The sequence below is a fragment of the Zonotrichia albicollis genome, chromosome 10 (assembly GCF_047830755.1).
Source record: "Zonotrichia albicollis isolate bZonAlb1 chromosome 10, bZonAlb1.hap1, whole genome shotgun sequence".
NCBI lineage: Eukaryota > Metazoa > Chordata > Aves > Passeriformes > Passerellidae > Zonotrichia > Zonotrichia albicollis.
In genome coordinates this window covers 20915681-20936140 of record NC_133828.1, presented here as the reverse complement: position 1 = coordinate 20936140, position 20460 = coordinate 20915681, and the positions used below count along the sequence as shown (strand labels likewise).

The following is a 20460-nucleotide window of genomic DNA, read 5'->3' as shown; positions in this document are numbered from 1 at the left end:
TTTCACTTTATTCGCCTTTCAGACCAGAATTTATTCACTTAAAATTTTGATTGCTGTGATTCTTTAGGCTTGCTGCACAGGGGCAAGCAATTCAGTTTCTGGGGAACATGTATGGGTGGCACATGTATGTGATTTGTCATTTGTGTGAGCAAAAAAAGCTGATAAAATACAAACATTAACTTAAAGGTGAAACAGAAGGATGAGAAAACAGTTAAAAAATCCATGAGTCAAACAAGAGACACTCAGATGGCTACATTTGTTCTGCTCATAATAAATATTTTCTCACACAAAGTACTTTATTACTAAAAGAACACAAAGGCTGAATCCTTATGCTTTGATCTTGGAACCACTTCTGGAAATGCAGAAGTTCTAGCAACATGTAAAAATGTTCATGTTTTAGACAAATTAAAACAGATTTAAAATTACCTAGTTTAATTTACATCTGTACATGATAACAAAATGCAGAGAAGATACTTTATTAAACACATTAAAATACTAAAACTGAACAATGGGGCTAGAGTTCAAATGTCAAAACACTCAAAAATAACCCTCTGCTTCAGTATCCTGTGAAATTAGAAGGATGTGATGGTAAGACAAGCCTTTTTCACCTCTACTAGTGATTCGGAGTGAGAAGCATTTCCATTCACTGCCAATGAATGGACCAAATCAAGAACATTGAGATTAGATTTCTTGCTTGTCTCAAAAGCTTTAAGTGGAAGAAACATTCTGCCCCCAAAAGGAGTTGTAAAAGACCTATTTAGTGCATGGAGGTTTTCATATCTTAGCAGACTCTAAACAGGAAAAAGAATTTTCAAAAGTTATGTCAGCCACACACTGCAGACAGGAACGGATATGAGCCAAAGGCAGAGATTCACAACAGCCGGAGCAAAAACTGGCTCCAATTTAGCCAAGGCTACACTGTCCTGCAACCTTGGAGCTCCTGTCTGCAGGCAGGGCAGAGGGGAAAAGTGCAGCAGAAACAGAAAATGACCTGTGGCCCAAGCCATGGTAAGTGTTTGCAATGAAACAATGTTTTAGCTGCTTAACCTGAGATGCCTTTTTTTGTTTTTAAATATCAACGGTTTATTTTAGAATAACTGTAATCAACAAAATCTAAGGCAAAGTACAGCTGTTATCGCTCCTTGCACCATCTCTTGCAATTTTGGGGGGAATTAGATGTAACTCAGCATAAGTAAAATCAGTTCAACCTTTTAGAGAAAACAAGACTGGAGATGAGCTGAACTAAATGGCACAGCAATGCCATGTCACACGGTGCACCTGGCAGCGGTATCCTGCTGGGCCAGCTGCAAAAATGAACCGGCTTTGGAGCTTCAAATCTTGTTATGTAGTGCCATCTTGAGGTCTTGGGAAATGAAAAGCAGCTTTTCTGAGTATAGACAGTTTTTATCTGGTTGTGGTTGGAGCAGTCCATTCTTCAGAGTGTATGATTGAGCACATTCAGATGGATTTGTGAACAGAAGACGGGAACTCACCTGGCTGGAGCACCACTGGCTCTTTCCCTGCTCCCTGGTGGCAGCAGCTCTTTGAAACCTTTCCCAGAAATGTTTCACCTATCCAGCATTTAAAACCCCCAGTGACAGACATCACACTGGGACTGCAGGTGGGATTGAGGACCACAGCAATGGCTGCTCCTCTTTGGCAAGGCACAAACACATAGCTGCTCCTCTGCCCTGTGCTGCCAACTTCTGTCCCTCCTGAGGGAGAGCTGGCAATGCAGGGAGCTGGTGCCATGTGTGCAAACCCCACTTGCCCCCAGTTACTGTAAACATAGTGGTTTGATAGCTTGGGTGCCTGGTGGCCACACTTCTGCCACTTCCAGCACTGGGCTGAGGTTTTCCATGAGGATATTGTGTCATGGTGGAGCAGCAGTCACCCTGTGCCTGGCTGCAAGGGCTGGCCACAGGGCCAGAGGGGGCAGGCAGCAGGATGGGAGTCACAGGCTGGAGTAAGAACAAGGCAGCGGTGGAAAGTTTAGAGGAATAACCTGAAGGGCCACACAGGGAGGGCACAGTAGGGACATCAGGAAGCCTGGGTGCATTGAAGGGCAGCATGGCTTGGCTATGGCACCTCACCTGCCAGATGGTGCCTGAAAAGGGAGGGGGTGGTTGGGTCTTGGGGTGGCACTGGGGGCTGAGGAAGGGGGTCTGGACAGCGATTGTCCCCCTGTACTTTGCACAGATAAGGCCACTCCTTGAAAGCTGTGTCCGGTTCTGGGCCCTTCTGCTCGGGAAAGGCTTTGAGGTGCTGGGGTGAGCCCAGAGAAGGGCAATGGAGCTGCTGAAGAGGCTGGAGCACCACTCCTGTGAGGAGGGGCTGCGGGAGGGGGGTCTAGCCTGGAGAGAAGGAGGCTTAGGGGGACCTTCCCGCTCTCAGCACAGCCTGAACGGAGCTGTAGCCATGTGAGGGTCAGTTTCTTTCCCAGGAAAGCAACCAGCAACAGGACAAGGGGACACAGTCTTAAGCTGAGCCCGGGGAGGTTTAGGCTGGACATCGGGGAGTAGTTTCCCGGAGAGAGATGAGATATTGGAATGGGCTACCCAGGGGGGTGGTGGAGCCACTGTTCCGGGAGGTGTTCAAGAACTTTAACATTCAAGTGTCATGATCTAGCTGGCACGGTGCTGTGCAGTCACAGGCGAGACCCGACGATCTCGCAGGTCTGTTCCAGCCCGATGGATTCGGTGACTCCGCGCTGAGGCTGAGGCCTCCGCCGCCCTCGGCCGCTTCCGTGAGCGCTCGCGAGTTTCCGGCCGCCTCGGCCGCGCGCACGGCGGGGCGGGGGTAGCGGGGGGGTGAGCGCGCGCTCCCCCCCCCCCCCCCCCGGCAGCCCCGCTCGGTGCTTCCCGCGCGGGCCGCCCCGGGGCGGAAACGCCGCTCGCGCCTTCCCGCCGCCCGCTCGGCTCTTTCCGCCTCCCCCTCCGGGGCGCTTCGTTCGTTTCCGCGGCCGCTCGGCTCTTTCCGCGGGGGCCGGCGGCGCGCTCGGCCGTTCCCGCCGCCTGGCGGGCGCTCGGCGCTTTCCGTGAGTGCTCGGCGGTTTCCGTGCGGGGCCGGGCGCGCTCGGCGCTTGCTCCCTGGCTGGCGCTCCTCAGTCGGCCGCTGCCTGCCTGTCGCCGGGCTGGGAGCGCCTGTGTGTGTGAGTGACGCGGCGGAGGTGTAGTTTGACGCGGTGTGTTACGTGGGGGAGAGAATAAAACTGCGGCGAGATCCCAGGCGCGAACGAAAGCAGTGACGGAGCAGCCTGGTAACCGGTAAGAGGAGGACGGCGCCCAGCAAACAGGGGCGGGGGGGAGGGAAGGAAATGGAGCCCGGCGGGGACCAGGGGAGCCGCCGGGCGGCAGGACGCGGGGGCCCGGCCGCGCACCGCCCGCGGGAGGGGCGCCCGCCTTAAAGATGGAGCCGAGCCCTGCAACATCCCCGCCGCCGCCGCGCCGCGAACAAAGGATAATGGCGGATGGGAGCCGGCCCGGCGGCGGCCGCCACGGCCGGGCGGCGGCGGCTCTGTCGGCAGCCAGCGGCGGCGCTCAGCGCGGCGGGGAAGGGGCGCCGCGCCCCCCGGCCCCCGGAGGAGGCGGCGGAGGACGACGACGAGGGGGAGCGGCGGCGGCGGCGGGGGGCGGCCGCGCTCCCGCCCGCGCCCCCTCCCCGCCGTGTGCGCTCCGGCTCTCGCTCCCCCGCTGCCGCCCCCGGCCCCGCCGGGCTCCCGGGTCCCTCCCGCGGGGCCGCCGCGGCCCCCGCGCCCGCCGGAGTTCCGCTTCCCCGGCGCCCCGAGTGCGCCGCACGGATAAACAAACAGACTCCCGCCGTGATGGACACGAGTGCGTGGGGCGCTCCCCGGCTCTGTAACGAGAAGCTTTTAATAAAATCTGTGCTCGGAAGCCGGGGCAGCGCCCGGTCCGGCGGCTCGCTGTTTCTCCGTCTCCGGGAGGCCGTGCCGGTCACCCAACACCGCGCTCCGGGCGGCACCGCGGGCGCAGCCCGAGCCGGCGCGCAGGTCACGTAGCAGGGATACGGTTCCCTCCTGCCGCGCTGCTGCTCCCCGGTAGTATTTTTAACCCAAAGTGAACTTGAGCCAGGCTGCGGCTGGTAAATCTCGGTTTGGGATTTGCTTTTGCCAGTTTTCCACAGACTTGGGTGCTGCACAGCGAACAGGATTTGACCTCTATCCCAGCTTTAGTAGCAAATGTCAGCTCAAATGCCTTTTTCCACTTTACACCAGCATTGCCTTGCTGCAGCTGGGGGGCTTTTTTCTCTCTTTTTTTTCCTAGAATAGAAGACAGTGTTTTGACTTTGTTCTACTTTCAAATCCTGGATATCTGCAGTTTTTTTGTGTTACAGTATTAAGCAAAAACAACCTGGCAGACTTTTTAAGCAAAGGTTGTTCCACCTCTTAAATGTATACAGGAATAAAAAGTTTTAAATGGTCATATGATTTTTTTTTTCATGAAACATTTTTAAAATTTTTGTTTCTTTCTCTTAAATATTGGAATGCCGGCTCACAGTCTGCTTCTGGAATAACACCTGTCTTTTTCTTTTCTTTTTTTTTTTTCTTTTTTCCCCCCTGGGGTTAGAAACATGTTTCCTATTTCTTAAATAAAAGACCAGAGACTTCTTAGAAATATCATGTATCCCTGTTTAGTCCCATGCTGACCACCACTAAACACAATTTTAGAATACAGGAATTTTGAGACTCTGCTTGCATCCTTTCTTCCTTGTATCAACAAATGTGGATTTATACAGTAAAATATGAAGTCACTGAAATAGATTTTGTTCGAAATGAATATTTGTAATTCTCACGTATACTTCCTTGTATGTGAATTTCTGTTTTCTCTCACTTCCACCACCTCTTTTGAAATGAAGGCCAAAGATGCCCTACATCACTTCACTGTGTAATACCGACATGAGAAGAGAGTTTCTAAACTTTAAAGTGGTTAATAGACGTCTGAGGACTTCAGTAAGCAATGTAGCTGTCGATAGTGATTAAAGAGAGTGTAATTGTTGGTGTATTTCATTCATTCTTGGTTTGATGGAATACGCACTACATTGTAAATACAGAAATGGGACAGAAAATCCTTGCTTGTTGTTTTTTATAGTTTTAGAAAAACATTTAATTTTATTCTATTTCATAATAGAGTGGAGGACTCTCAGATCCATGTTTTCAAACACAGATCTCTGCATTTCCTCACCAGCTTTGTGCCCTCACAGGTCAGGGAGAAAAGGGAACAGGGAGGTGGTTGTGTATTTGCTAAGCATCACTTACATGTGACCTAAAATGAAATTGTTGCCTGTAGTAAAGAAGAGTGTAATAATTTTTAATGCTTTAATTGAGAGAACACCAGTATTCAGATTGGTGCTCTCAATATGGTCTTTGGATCTGCACTGAACAGTCTGCATCTAATTTATTTTTTTCTCATAGGTTTGGTGATATGTGTGTCTACTACTCTGGGTAAAAAAAGTAAAAAACCAGACAAACAAAAAATCCAACACAAAAAAACACCCCAAAGGTCTCAAAAGGGTAGAGGGGTTTGCTGATAGAGAACATTTAGAAACATCTCATTTAGACTGTCACATCATTTCTCTGTCTGTTTCTTGGAAACCTGCACCAGCACAGCGCTTGCTGTACAAACCCTCCTGTAGATGTTACTCTGCAGAGTATCTGTTCTGCTGCAGTGAGAAGCAGCCTCTTCTTGCCTGAGTGCAGCTACAGCTCTGTAGGTGCATATTTTGATAGGAGACAAGGCCCCAACTGGGAATTTCTGTTGGCACCGTTTTGTAACAAATGGGATATTCACACTTCACCTCTATTTTTGGATCTCTGGAAGCAAGTGGAGATCAGTTACTCATGCCACACCTCTCAAGGCTTTTGTGCAGTGAGAAGGCCGTGTTAGCTTTCTGCCCCTAATCTGACTAAAGTGAGTTTTATGGGACGTGACAGCAATCCTCATCTACAGAAACAACCCTATCCAATTTCCTTTAGCTTTCTCTGCTTCCTACCTGCATACAGCTGAAGTTCGTGAAAGGCAGTGATTTTTTTTTTTTACTGAACCAAAAATTGTGTTGCCTCATCTGCAGTCTGAGGTCATATTTCATAGTGATTGTGAAAACCTAAGCAGCCTGCCATTAATCATCTATGTACATCTCCCAGATTGAAGGCATTGATACCTATTTTGTTCTTCAAAGCTTTTAGATCACTGCAATTAAAAGAGGTGAGTGAGAACAAAAATACAACACCCTCCAGCTTTCCATAGTTTTGAAACAGCCTTGTCAGCTGCACAGGAGGTGAAAATGTGCCAGGCTCTTGTTGGCTTTCAGGTAAAAAGAGCACTCAAAAACAGCCAAGAATTCTCTGCTGCTGTTTTTGTCTGGCAGTGCTGGATTTATAGTATTAGGTGTCAAGTGGAAAGAATAGAAAACTCAGTGGTGGAAGAGCGACCTTAAGGTGAGAGGATAAAGAATTTAGAGGATGCATCCAAACATCCTGTTCCTGTTTGGATGCATGTATATGTTTACCTAACACGTACATACACACAAGTTTAAAGCAGCACTGATACTTGTTAGTTACTTGCAGTGATTCTTGAGTAGAGTGCAGAGAGGTACAGGATATTATCCTAAGATGATAAGCAATCCTATTTTTGTCCTAAGAATATTATGAGAGTTGATATTTTGTTAAAAAAACACCATTAGGTGAATAATGGAAAAATAGTTCTGAAGATAGGAGTGTCCTGCCAGTTGCTTTTCTAGATTTTGTTACATTTCTGTTGTTCTCTGACAGACTACACTGGCTACTTGGGACACAGTTGCAGGAAGCCTTACAGTGAACTATTTTGAATCCACCTTGGTTCAGGAAACTAGAATAAAAATCTTTTGATGCTTTCACACTTTTTGGAGGGCAGAGTTAAAGTGATTTGTAAAAATCTCTGATCTTCTAAGTGTTCAGTGATAGCCTGTTAGTCAGTGAGGTTATCATGAAGACTCCTTTTCCCTGCACATGGCAGAACTAAAGCTGGGTTGTATTTTCCTCTTTAGGCAGAAACTTTTTCAGATAGATTTCGAAACTTACAAAAGAGCAGATAGCCTAAGAAATGTGGGAGTTCTTGGAGCTTATCTCCTGACTGATGAATTGAAACCATAGTTCCTCATAGCATTTTTTGGTAATAATACTGGCCAAAGCATCTTCCATGTCTTTTCCATTGCACTCTCACAAATCCTTGGGCTACTGTGTGGGGAAATGGTTCAGCTGTTTGAGAGGTGTGGATCCATTTTCACCTGGATCATCCTGTCCCCTGACTGCTGCATGGCTGCACAGGAGCTGTACCAGCATAATCAGGGGAAGGGATGGGGCTGGAATGAGCAGGGAGATAAGGGCAGCTCAATCAGCTCTGCTGCTAAAGGAGAAAATGCAGCCTTTGTAAAAATTTTTAAATTATCACTGTGTTTATAACTAGGTTGGATGACACAGATCCTGCTGGGGTTCTTCTTGCCACAGAGCTAGATCATTCAGCTAAGTTATTACATGTGCTAACCATGAGCAAGTGAATGTGGGCAACAGCTGTTCCCAAACTTCAATATCATGTATTAAACTCATTTGTTCTGCTGCTTATTTACTTGTCTGAAATACCTTTTGTGTGTGTGTTTTTTAGCAAGTTCTCTGTGCACTTCCTTCCTTTTTTTTTATTCTTCACATTTTAAGTTCACCTGTTGCTGTTCACTGCAGCTCTTTGCTGCAATATTTTAATAATCTCTTCAGAAACTTCACAAACTCCTGTGACATTTTGGGCCCAGTATTACATGCACTTTTTTTATAGGTGCTACCCTAAATTTCTCATTCTCTATGCTGTTCCAGTGTTGATTGAATTTTACTTCCCCTTACACCTTTCCTTGGGCTTGAATGTTTAAATCTCTTCTGTAAAATCTCTCTCATCATCTTTTACACCCCATTAAATAATGGATGGGAAGCATTATTTTCTTGCCTTTTTTTTTTTCTGATGACAAAGCATCTGGCTATGTGTAGCTGGCCTGGTCACAAAATCCACTGCTGCCTGTCCATTTCTGCAAGTAGCATACAGTATGAGCAGGCTTTGTAAATTTACACCTTTCTGAATTGTAGAGAGCTTTCCTCCTCTTGAAAAAAAAAAAAAGCCCAGGGTGTTACTGTAGGTGTAGGACGCCTGCCCTCTTTGTGAAACTCATCCAATTTTTCCCTTTGTACTGATAGGAAAATTCTGGGAGATAAAAGACAGGGAAGGTGTGAAAAAGTGTACTGTGTACTAATGCCACAGTATAACCAACAAAAGTAATCTGTTGCTGTGGTTTTGTCTGAGCTGATACAACTTTATGTGGCTCTCAGGAGACAGAGTCTTGCTCTCCCCGTCCTGCTCCTGGCTGTGTGGTGTTGGACCATCCCTTTACATTGTCCATAGTGTTGATTGTATACAAAACCTAATAACCCAGTTCAGATCACTAACCCGGGAGAGAACTGTGCTTTTTTAGTAGATAATTTTCTCCTGCATGAGTGAGCTGAATTGGTTGGAGATTGGGATCTGTTTGTGCTGGTAGCACAAACGCCAGTGCTTTGCAGTGACGGTAGGGGAAGGAAGGAAGGGTACACAGCAGCTGAGAGCTGTGCCAGCAGACCCATCTTGGGGAATGGCAGCATATCCATGACTTGGAGAAAAGAAGGAAGAGTTGGCCTCTGTCCATAGTGATCAGAGCCGCATGAGTTTCTTTGCAGCTAGGAAAGCTAAGAACACAGTAAGCCGAAAAATAAACAGCAACAACAAAAAGAACCAAAGGAGGAAAATTTCCTTGTTTTAAAAGCTTGGTGATACCTGTGTGATTGAATTAACTGCTCCTTATCAGAGGCAGATTTCAGTCTTCTCAAGAGGTTAGATCCGTGTACCTCTTAGGTACTTCTCATTATGAGAAGCCCATTCAGCAGAGGAGAATTATGTGTAATGCCTCTTTAGTGAAGCCTAAGTTGAGATGCAAAGCTCCAGAAGGGTCCAGGTCCAGCCCTTGGGTGCACATCCTGTCAGTGGGCCCAAGGCACTTGGCAGAGAGCTCTCTGTAGTGCCACTGCTGCTACAAACTGATAACTGCCTTGGCCTGTCTTCCAGATTGTAAAACAATTCATGGTGGCTGAAACTACTGGCCTGGAAGTTGTAGTGTAAAGTGAATGTGGATGTGTAATCAGTGCACATTACCCTGGACTGGGGAGAGGAAGAAGCATGTTACCTGCTGCAAATAGCTGCTTTGTCAGCAGGATAGCTGTTTGAAAAATACATCTCTGCCCAATCCTCAGAAAGCTCATGTTGATTATATAAAAAATACTCATCCTGTTTCCAGCCTCCCACTCCTAACCAGAGTCATCACAACAGTTATCAAGTTACAGAATAGAGGTGTTTTTTTCAGCATCTTTGTTGGCTTCCCACAATCTTGTGACACCTATACCCATGACTTGATTTTCTTTGCTTTCATGGACAGGCCTGGCTGCAGCAGGGTAGAGTTGGCTCCACCTTCCCTGTTCCAGCTTCTGTTCCCAGTATAACTGCCTGTGAACTGGATCAGAGAACTGGTCCAGACTAGGAATTAGTTGTGTTTCCTTGTCTGTAGTGCAAATTGGTTGCCTTGTCCCATTTACTAGACAGCTTCACAGACAAGTGTAAAGGTGTAAATAAGAAAGAATTTAGAGGAAACCAGAGCCTGAGCTGGCCGTGCTGCCAGCAGAAGTGCTTGCAAAACTGTAGTTGCAGAAAGCAAAATGGAGATTTTCTTTTGTGTGCAACACATTGATGTGAAACATGGATTCTCTTTCTTTCTCTTGTCTTTTCTGGTTCATCAGTGGCTCCCATTGCTTACTCAGGGTCATTGCAGACCTTCAGCATTACCAGCAAATCACACCCCTGTTCTGTGGGGACAGTCATGTTGCTCACAGGTAATAGAGGTCTTAAACTCCAGTAAAGTATTTCAAAAACATTATTCTTTCTTTGGAGATGATGCTTTTGCAGAGTAGATCTGCCTGGCAGGCGTGTGAGTGATCTTTCTCCTTTAAAAGGCTCTCCTGCACTGCCCAGCCAAATTTTAAAGATACATGAAAAATAAACTAGAATCCACTTGCTTGATAATGTTAGTCAGAATTATTTTACTACAGAGTTTGATCACTGTTGCATTTCAGTTGGTTTTTAGGGAGAGGCTGGGTCATAGATTTAATTTTGGTGCATTAAGCAACATAGTCTGATGATCCTTCAAGCAACAGTGTTTTCAATAAAACTAGTAAAGCCAGAGCAATTTTAGGATTTAAAAGCATTTCCAAGTCTAAGCTGTGGTTTAAGATGTAGATGTTTTGGTTTTAATGTTGCAGTTAATTTTGTGACTAGGATGCATTCAGAAATTTGACAAGGGCAAGGTTTGTAAGGAAGTGCTGTTTTTCTTGTACATACTGGGGCATACTCTAGTCTAGCACTCCAACCTCAGAAAGAATGCAAGGGTTTTCACTTCCTGGAGGGCATTAAAGCAAAAAACATTCTATACTGCCTGTTAAAAATTAAACAAAGGTATTTAATAATAATAATAACGATAATAAAAAACAAATAATATTGCTTTGCAGGGTTTTTTGGGTTTTTTTTCAGAGACTTGACTTGATATTTGGTAATTATCAGTGTTGTGTGAATAACTCAGTCTTACTTTCAGGTGACTGATTCTAAAGATACTTATTAATAAAACTGTTAAAGCATTGATCTGAAACATCCATTTTGTTGTGTTTTCTTTCTGAACTCATAAGAAGTGTTCTTTTTTTTAAACAAGACTTTCCAATATTTACCAAGTTAAAAAATTTCATGGTTTTATACTATAGGTTGAACTCTAGAAATACCACATACGTTCCAAGCATCAATCAGAATGAGTACTGTTTGTTTATATAGTTCATGTCTGTCAAGCTTGCAGCGGAAATATCTCAAGTGATATTTTTTATGAATTGATGCTTTAGCCACTGACATTCAGAAGTGGGTTAGAAACGTTAGCCATGGAGCTGTCCCTTCTCACCAGCAGACAAAATCTCAACGGACACAACAAATTCTACCTAAAATCCTCATGTCAAGTTTAAGTGTGCAGCTTATAAATACCTGAAACTCCATGCTTGCCCTAAGTTCCCCAACTGATTTGATAGTCCTCTGCAACAGAAGAATGATGTGAAAGGAAGTGTGATATGTGTCACTTTGGGATTCCGGTATCTGACCCTTTTCAGTGTACAGTATTTTGCTGAAGTGACCTATGCTATTTAAACCTCAGGCTTATTGTTATTATCATTATTATGTTATTCCAAATGGATGATAAAATTCAGGTCACTAATTTAACATCTGAGACCACAAAAAAATCTTTAAATACTGACAGTTGCTCTCCTTCATTATAGGGTGGAAAAGGAAACATTTACTTTGTTCATGGGAAAGTCCCCTGAATATCTGGGACTTCCCAGAAGATTTGGTTTCAGAATATACATTTACATTCATACTACTTTAGCATGTCATATTTAATCAGTGTAATCTTTTAAGAGATTTTTAATCAGTGTAATCTCTTAAGAACCTTCAGTCCAGTCTTACAGTACTCTATTCTGATAAATTACATGTGTCTATTAATATTTTCACACTGTAAAAGTAACAGTGATTCTGAAAACATTTATTTGGAATAGAAAGATTTCAGGTAATAATAAACATGTTTATTGGTTCTCTGGCTCTATCACATTATTCCATTAAATCATACCTGATATGTAATTTAAATTAATAGAATTAAGGAAACACTTATATAGATGTGATTCCTTTTTCTGTTACAGGTCTGAGATTACCATGTTATATTTTTGTCCCTTGGGCTTGGAGCACTCAGGTTAACCATGGGTGTAGGCCTTTGTAATGCTCTGGTTTTTATTTGTATCTTTCTACAAGTTGTTCCTGATCTGCTCTGAGCGCCAGAAGAGAGCTGGGTCATCTGTATAGATTCAAAGTAGCTTTAGCTTTGCTCACATAAGCATTTGTTACAGACCCAGTGACTGAGCCTGTGGATTTCCCTAGCACATCTGCAGAGTGCAGCCTGTGCAGGAGGCAGTGATATATTAAATATCCTTGTCCTAACAACATTTAGTTCTTCACTTCAGGAGGGTGACTCTGCTGAGCAGTCACTCCTCGCTCCTGTAGTTTTTGGCTGAGAAGTTTCAGTAGCTCCCTCATCTCAGAGATAACCCTTTATTTGATAAAAATGTTTAGAGGCTCTCCCTACAGAGTTTCAGGCTGCCCCAGGCTTGGAATCGCAACAGTTCTTCCAGCCAGTGCCTCAGACCTGGAATGTTTAAAGGTTGCTTGGCAAGTGGACAGAGATCCTTACAACATGTCACAAGGTTGTCAAAATATGTCATGCAGCATTTAGGTGGTTCTTACTCTGCCAGAATGAATGGCGAGGCAGTAAAAGACCATAAAACATAGAAGTGCATATGGAGGAGAACAAATGTAATATTCATCTGAATTACTCTGGCAGGTCAGGTAGAAATCTCAAGTTCTGACAGCTCTACTCAGTGGAAGAAAGGAACACATGCACCTTCTTTTAGATGCATCTTAGCCTTGCTAACTTGGCATCATTTTCTGCTCTGAATACTCCTTTAATTATTGTAGTGACAGTCCTCTTTTCTCCCTGTCAGTGGGAAAGGAGACGGTCTCTGACCCTTGCAGAATTGTCTCTCCTTTCTGTCACTGGGCTGCCTTGGCTCTTCTGCTGGAGCACCTCCACGTGTCAGTGTTTGAGGGGAAAGGAAGTGGCTCAAAATGTTCTGCTGGTTGACCAGTACAGCAGGGTGAATGATTTATTTGGTATATCTAGATATCTGGCTGGTAGGAGAGAACTGTTTCTGAACTCTCACTCCAGGAAGAGCCTGCCTCCTCACGAGGGCTGGTGGAGCTGCTCCGGTGGGCGCTGAGCCCAGGCCAGCTGAGAGCAGGGTGTTCCTGGGCACAGGGCCTCCTTAGCAGAAAGGGGTGACTTTGTTGTACCCATCTCTGTACTCCCCTGGCCTGGGGTCAGGCTGCATTAACAAGCTCTTAGATGACGGCTGTTTGCATCCAGCAAGCTTTCCCCCTGGGCTGGGCACAACTCCCTCACTTGTCATGGTACAGATGTAATCATGGCATCCTTTTAACATTGCCTGATGGGCTGTCACAGTTCAACTCTGCAGTGAGAAGAGCAAATAAGAGAAGTGGCTGTCTTCAGGTAGCTGCCCCCATCTGGGCTGAGGTCAGCTTCAATCCCATGGAATCATGGATCCCTCACTTCCCTACCCACAGCTGTTTCAGTCAAAGGTAAAATGAGAATTTGATTAGGCCAGAAATTAAAGCTCATCACAAGTGCCTATGCTGATTATTGACTTGCTGGGCCTGTACCAATTGCAGAGCCTACTCCTGGAGTTGTGGTGTATTCAGCAGGAGCCTTAGCTCCCCAACAGCATGATAAAAAATAATTTGGTGTCTGTATTTTATATTGCACTAAAGATACCTGCCTACAAAGGATACCATTCAGATACAATGTTGTGATGGATTTTATTAAGTAGCCAGCAGCTACATGTGGTGAGGTGAGCCACAGTACTTTCAGCAGTCCCAAGGAGAAAAGAGGCATGTATTTTGGCAATTTCATATGGTTTCATTTTTGAGAAAAGAAAGTTTCTACAGTTGGTAACAATTGCAAGAAATCTGCCTAGATTGAAAATTAGGTGAGTTTTATGCCCTAAAAATAATGTCAGAGAACAGATGGTAAACTGTAGTAAAGTGCAGTCAGTAACTGAAATGCATAAATATGATATTGGCAATGAATGTGTTAAGAATGACAAAATGGGCAGAGTTCTTAGAAGATTGGATATGTTGGCCAGAACATTCTTGAAAATGTCTTGGTTCTCTAAAATTAAGTTTGCAGATCTCTTCTGGTGGGTTTTGGTTATTTTTATTGTGCTAATAAAGGTGTTTAGAAATAGTTACCACAGTTCTGTTCTGCATGTTGAGGACCACAGACTTAAAGCATGTGAATTAGTATTTTAATACCCTAAGTGTCTTCAATAGGAGCACAGAGCATTTATAAATAGAACATATTTATGGATTATGTTTTCAATAATAATGTTACCTAATGCCTTTGTAACCTTCCTGGAATTTGTTTTGACATTTTGTTTCATCTAAGTGAACTCTGGCAGTATTTTGGGGGCATTTTGGAAAGGGGAGGGAATAAGACAGTGGAGTGTCATTAGTTTGCTTTTCACTGTTAATGCCTTGGGAAATGCTTGCTCTGGTGTCTCCCCTTGGCTGCTTTACTGGGCTCTGCTCATGTATTCACATAAGGCCTAGCCCAGCTGTTAGATAAGATTGGTAAAAAGAGGTGGCTGGTTTGTTTATTTGTTATTTATTTATATTGAACAAAAAAAGGCAGTATAGGTTAAACTTGAATTAAATTTTGTGTACCAAATACTTGCTGTATGCTTTTGTATTTATTAGTGTAATTTGTGGTACAAGGAACTAATTGCAGTTAATAGCTGTCAGAGCCTTTTTTCCTTTGAAAAAGCTTGAAGGCAGAAATACTAGATACTAGTACAATGCCAGGAGTATGGAGTCAGATCAGGAGGATAGAGCAGTGGAGAGGGTTCAAGCAACTTTCACTCATACACCTTACCTGTGCCTACTGATTCGCCATCTGCCTGGTAAATATCAGCTTGCTTGAGCTATGCCAACAGAGAACAAAATCTAGAGGAGATTGCTGGTGTAGGTGCTCACCACTGTAACTCTGAGATTACATTTTTGGTCTTCTGCCCTTGTTTTAAAATCTGCCATGGCATTTTCTTTAGTAAAACAGAAGTTGAATGTGCAACACTAATAATTTCCACTGCTTTCATCGCTGATATATTTAAATCTGGTGTGAGAAATTTTCACTGACTGTAGTAGTGTAAGTTTTGTTGAAAAAGTCATGATCCAGAAAAGTTGGTTAATTTTATTTAAGGGAACTGGTTGCATTTCTTCTGTGTCCTGTATGAATATACTACCTTGTTCCCATCTCTTGCAGTGGCTGTTACAGGCTGCATTCAGTCAGCAGAGAGTTTTTAGACACTGCTCTCAGTGTCACATTGATGGAGACAGAGGGTGGAACTACAGATATCACATTCTATTGATGGAATGATTCTGCTTTGTGTGAGATATTTTTACAGTGAGATTAAATTTTTCTTGTATGTTCAAGATGAAATATTTTAACTTCAGTGACAAGAAGAATTTTTCCAGCTTTTTATTCTTCAGTTTGCCTGGCAGATTGCTTTATTGCAGATTATTTGCAGAACACAATCTGAAGACTGTTCTTCATTTTTGGCATTTTTAGTGGCATTGGTTGTTGCACCTGTTCTTTTATTTGCACTTCCACTTGGTTTTCCTGACCTCTGGGCTTCCCTCACCCAGAAGCTGATGTGATCATTGAATGGCTTTGTGGAGAACCCATTCTGTGAAGTGCTAAAAGGTGGATTTCAGATGAAGCAGCAAACATAGGTTGTGACACACAGCCTGCCCACCCAAGGCAGAGGACACGAGGAGCAAATACCCAGGAGCAATGGCAGTGCCAGCTTGGGATGACAAAGAAGCTGTGGTATAAATTGCAATTCTTGTGCCAAGCCACTCTGTCATTAGTGACAAAGAGAGATAATTATGGGCCCATCTTGTCCTGTTAAGCATTTATTACTGGTTATTTGAAGTCCCATGTGTTAGCTGTAAATAAAATTATTTTTCTCTGAACATTTTCAGTCTGGCAGCCGCTGAATGGAGTTCATAAAGTGGCTGTTGAGCTGTGGCTAAAAGAGCTGCTGCTCTGCAAGGTGACAGTGGAAATGTTTGCAGATTGCAGGTCAGTGTTCTCAGTGCTTGTGCTGGAACCATGAAAACAGTTGTGTACCACAGTGGTGTTTGATGGTCTTCTCAGTGCTTTCATGGTGGGTCTGTGGCTTTATAAAGCCACATGCATTAAATACAGAATGAGTCAAATTCCTGAGTTTTGGGTACCGGAGCTGTGCTTGCTTCCTGAACAACTGTACTGGCACGCCTGCTGTGAATACAGGGCTTGAGAAGCAGGCATTGCCTCAATTTCCCTTCCCTCAGCTGCTCTGGTCCTTCACTGCCAGGAGCAGCTGGGTGAGTGGATATTGCCCTGGATCAGGAGCCTCATGTGGCAGTAGAGTGACCTGAAGGTGATGGGTGAGCAGATGAGAGGGTGTGGTACAAGTCAGGCTCAGAATGGGCATGAGTCTCTTGGGTCTCTGCTCTGCACTGTTTCTGGAGACTTGTTTTTCTTCCTAATCTGTGTGTTTACTTGAATAAAATAAGTGTAGAAGTCAGAGCAGGACTCCTGCCAGCGTGTCCCTTGGTGAAGCTGTGCTTGCTGGGCAGCAGGTGGGACAGTGCCTCTGAGTGTTTCCTGGAGGTGCAGTAATGTCAGGCTGGGCACTAACTTCAGTGTAAGCTTGAGCTTCTGGCAGTGAATTGCCACCACAGTGCTAATAAAGAGAGAAAATAAAGGCTTGCAGGGAAAAATGCTCTGTTTTGCTGTACCAGCTGTCCACTGAAAAACATAGAAAGCTTTGGGGCATTAAGGACTTTTGCTTATGAAAGTGGATGGGAAGTTTTATCTGCGCTAACAGCCACAATGTGGTTTGATTCTTGGATTTGATGGTGTTTGGGAAAGGATCTCCAGCTTTTTTTTCTCCATTCTGCCTTGGGAGATGAAAAGCAGCCTGTCTGCAGAGCAGGAAAGCTCCAAAGCTTGTGTGAGCAAGGGGAAACCAAGGAGCAGAGCCTGATCTTTAGGACACATGCTAAAATTCATGGGGGTAAATCAGACAGGAGATACAAGAAGATGTAGGGAAGCAAAATAGAGCAGACAGACCATACATCCCAAGAGAAGGATACTGAAGAGTGAAGAAGATGAGATGAGAGCTGTTGGAAGACAATTGTATTTTATCCTGACTAGGCAGGTAAGGGAGGAGGTAACTAACAGCTCATGCTCTGGATGCACTGCATTGATGGTCTCTTTAATTATCAGGGATTACAGGAGTTAGCATTACCTGTAGCACCTTGGTCAGCATCCTGTCTCCAAGATAGTGAAGATCAGTAGGTACCTCAAAAGACTACTGCAACCTGCAAAAATTACTTGGGATATAATCTTCCCCAATTGTAAAAGCATTTATTTGAATTTTTAAAGATTAGAAATCAATTTAGATCTTGACTCATTAGGTTTTTATCTTCCTTTTGGTTCAGCACTTTTTTTGGCATGAAAAAAAGTACTAATTCAACATATTATTGATTATTCTTTTTACCCAAGTGCCTAACTCATGTTTAAGCCTTAATAAATTTCTTATCAGTAGCATCATTGCTCCATTTATGCAGTACATGAAGTATCCATTTTCATAATTTTAATATATTTTTTATTTCTCATTTTTATACATTAAAATTTGGCATCTTTAAGCTTTGCTGGTTTTATAATCAGGCAACGCATGTTTCTAATTTACTTACTCTGTTAATAGTTTAAATATATATATTTTCTGGATGATTCTGAAACATTTTTCTCCTTTCTAGGATAAATAATAAAAATCCATCTAGTCTCTTAATAAAACAGGTTTTCATTGCCTTGTTTTCTCTGAATACCCAAATTTCACAGAACCCATTTTTAATACAGGCTCCCAGTCTCTGCATTGTAATCCAGGTGATGTGTAGGGCCCAGCTACACAAATATAGTAGTTCAAGATTACTCTGGTTTTTATTATTGTTGCAGTCTGACTCTGTAGCTTTTCTCATACATGCACATCAAGGGGAAATCTGAAGTGATATCTCTGCAGCAGTCCTTAGCTAAGTTCCCCTTCCAGCCTTGTGCAACTAAGGAGACAGGTTTATTTGGATTTTTCTGCAGTGTGTGTAGTTCAGTTGCATTCTGCAGCTGTTTGTTTTAGTAGAATCTGTCTTCTTTGGTCATGGTGTAAATTCAGCCGGGACAGTTAGTTCCGCTCTGATGAACTGCTTTCTCCCAGTCTTGGTTTAGCTAAAATAAATCCCCATCTTCAGCTGAATGTTTCACTGTTTGGCTCTTTGCTTCCAGAGTTTGAGATCATTAGTAAGTAAGTTATTAGGAAAAAGCATTAGTAAATATAATACTGCTGCCACTTTTGAACTAAAGAAGAAAGCTGTGCACTGCAAAAGTCATGAGTTCAACCATCTCTAACCAGGTAGTCTCCTCAGCTTTCTGGTGTTCAGAGTTCATACCCAAGATGTTTTAGGCAGGCAGTCTCTGTTTTTCCAACGCTGATTGTTAATAGCTATTACTTTCAGTTAGTTTCATTTAGAATACTTGGTGCAATACTGCAGTTACTAATGTTTTCACATGTGCATGTGGGTGTCCTCTCCTGACAAGCTGGAAAGTAGCCTGGAAAAATGAGGAAAAAGGAAAAATGAGAAGTGTACTCCCTTGGCTCCCATATCTGTCCATGCCTGGAGATTTGTCCCCACTAAGACACTTTTCAGATCCCTCTCTTCATTTGAGAAGTGCTGGTGTGGTGCCTGCCAGGGAAATCAGTGCCAGGGAGCAGGGTGGCCTCTCTGAACACAGGAATAAAAGGAGGAGGTGGCACCCATAAGAACAGAAAGATGCTGGGATACATGTTAGCAAAGCTTGTCTAGACTAGGGGTTTGAAAGCTCAGAAAGATGTACAGATTGGCATTCATTTATATGTGTTGGGAGGTTAAGTTTTCAAACCAAGCATATTTTCACTGTAAATTGCAAGAATAGGAATTGGCAACCTTCATTTCAGCTGTCCTGGCCTTACCCATACATGCAGCTTACTAAGTGTTTGTGTTCTGTGTGCATGGTCCTGGTCATCTTGGCAATCTGGATCATACCCAAACATGGAGCAATGCACTGGCCAGTGTCTCTGGAATATGAGGCCTTAATGCTCAAAAATCTGATTCCTCTTTTTCCCCACAAATTACTGTAAAAGATAGTAGTAAAGCTGTTAAAATTCAAATACTGTGATGTATAAGTACAAGTTAAATTGAACCAGAGTCCTTAGAATCTGTAAACAGCATGAGACTGAGAGCTTGTCAAAAAGCTGCAGGTTGTTGGAAACTCACTTCAACTGCATGTGTCAATATGTAAATCTTGCAGCCAGCTTCCTGCACTGCTTGGTTGTTACATTGCAAAATGAGGAAGTTCCTCTTAGGTGTTTGCAATTCGTGTTAAGAATTTGATTTCTGAAATGTTGGTGTTGCGGAAGAGGGAGTATCTCAAACAGTTAATCCTTTTGCTGATTACATATGCAAAAGATGATGCAAGTGTGGAAGCCAAGCTTGTAAAGACAGAGGACCTTTGCTGAATGGTGTATGAGAGGATTGGAAATTCCTCCTAGGAAAACATTGCATTTATCAGCAGGAATTTGGCAACACATTTACCTCTGTGATCATTGCTAAATACCTGATACTTGCACATTTCATCCATTTCTAATCCCAATTCACTCCATGCTGGAGTCACAATTTTTATCAGCAAACAAAAGCATTATTAGTTTTGCAATATACTTGGATTTGTAGCTGGAAAGTTGTGTTCAAAAGTTCTTTGGAGAGACTTGGCTGGGAGATGTTGCTGATGTGAAAGATCTGCTTCTGAAATGGTTCCAGTGAGGTAGTCTTTTGACTGGAGTCACCATGATACATGCATGGAATTGGGGAAAAGTTGTTGATTTGCTTACTTGGGGAAATATTTAAAATAATGGTAAAAATCAAAGGGAAACCTATGGTAATCTGTTTTGTAGTTTTCAAAGTACAGAATACTCAAAAGAAAAATGGGCACATAGCATGGAGGACTAAGTGTTAAAATGTGACTTGTGTGTTAAAGTTGGGATAGAAAACCATGTAAACTGTTGTAATTAAGTCTTTTAAAGCTGTTTGGATAAATGTGTTGCAGATACTAATAGTGCATGGGTTTTCTTGTGTGCTTTTTGAAATATGAAATGCAACATGGGAAAGACTTGGTTTGTCATACAGAAATCTTGGCTAGAGAGAGAGGCATAACAAAATTCCACTGCTTAGAATAGTTTAATTTCCTTTCTAAAAAAATTCTATGTTTTCTTTTATTGTTAATTTTCAAGGAAAATTAGGTTTAATTCTTTTTCTCCTTTACTGATGTTAGAACTAAATATTGGATACTTTACATTTCAGTGTTGACACACACTCAAGCTCATTTGAATGGTCACTTTCAATAGTAAATATACAGATTTTGATTTATATACACTGACTTGGTTTCTTTCGATGTAGGATGCAGTTACTACGGTGAAAAGCTGTTTTATCTTTCTTGATGATCAATTGCTTACTGTAAGACATTGCATATTCAGGGTTGAAGTGTGACTCTGCTATTTTAGGC

The 20460-nt window shown here is 43.3% G+C and overlaps 1 protein-coding gene across 2 annotated transcripts in view; it reads left to right on the top strand.

Moving 5' to 3' along the window:
* The first annotated feature begins 2882 nt into the window (after nt 1-2882).
* The window catches only part of CREB1 (cAMP responsive element binding protein 1), a 37458-nt gene continuing 19880 nt past the window's right edge, over nt 2883-20460 (top strand). Inside the window, exon 1 of one of the 2 annotated variants that reach the window (XM_074548295.1) lies at nt 2883-3266. The gene's annotated coding sequence lies outside the window, so the exon portion shown is untranslated. The remainder of the gene's footprint in view (nt 3267-20460) is intronic. The other variant, XM_074548294.1, reaches the window with a different exon arrangement.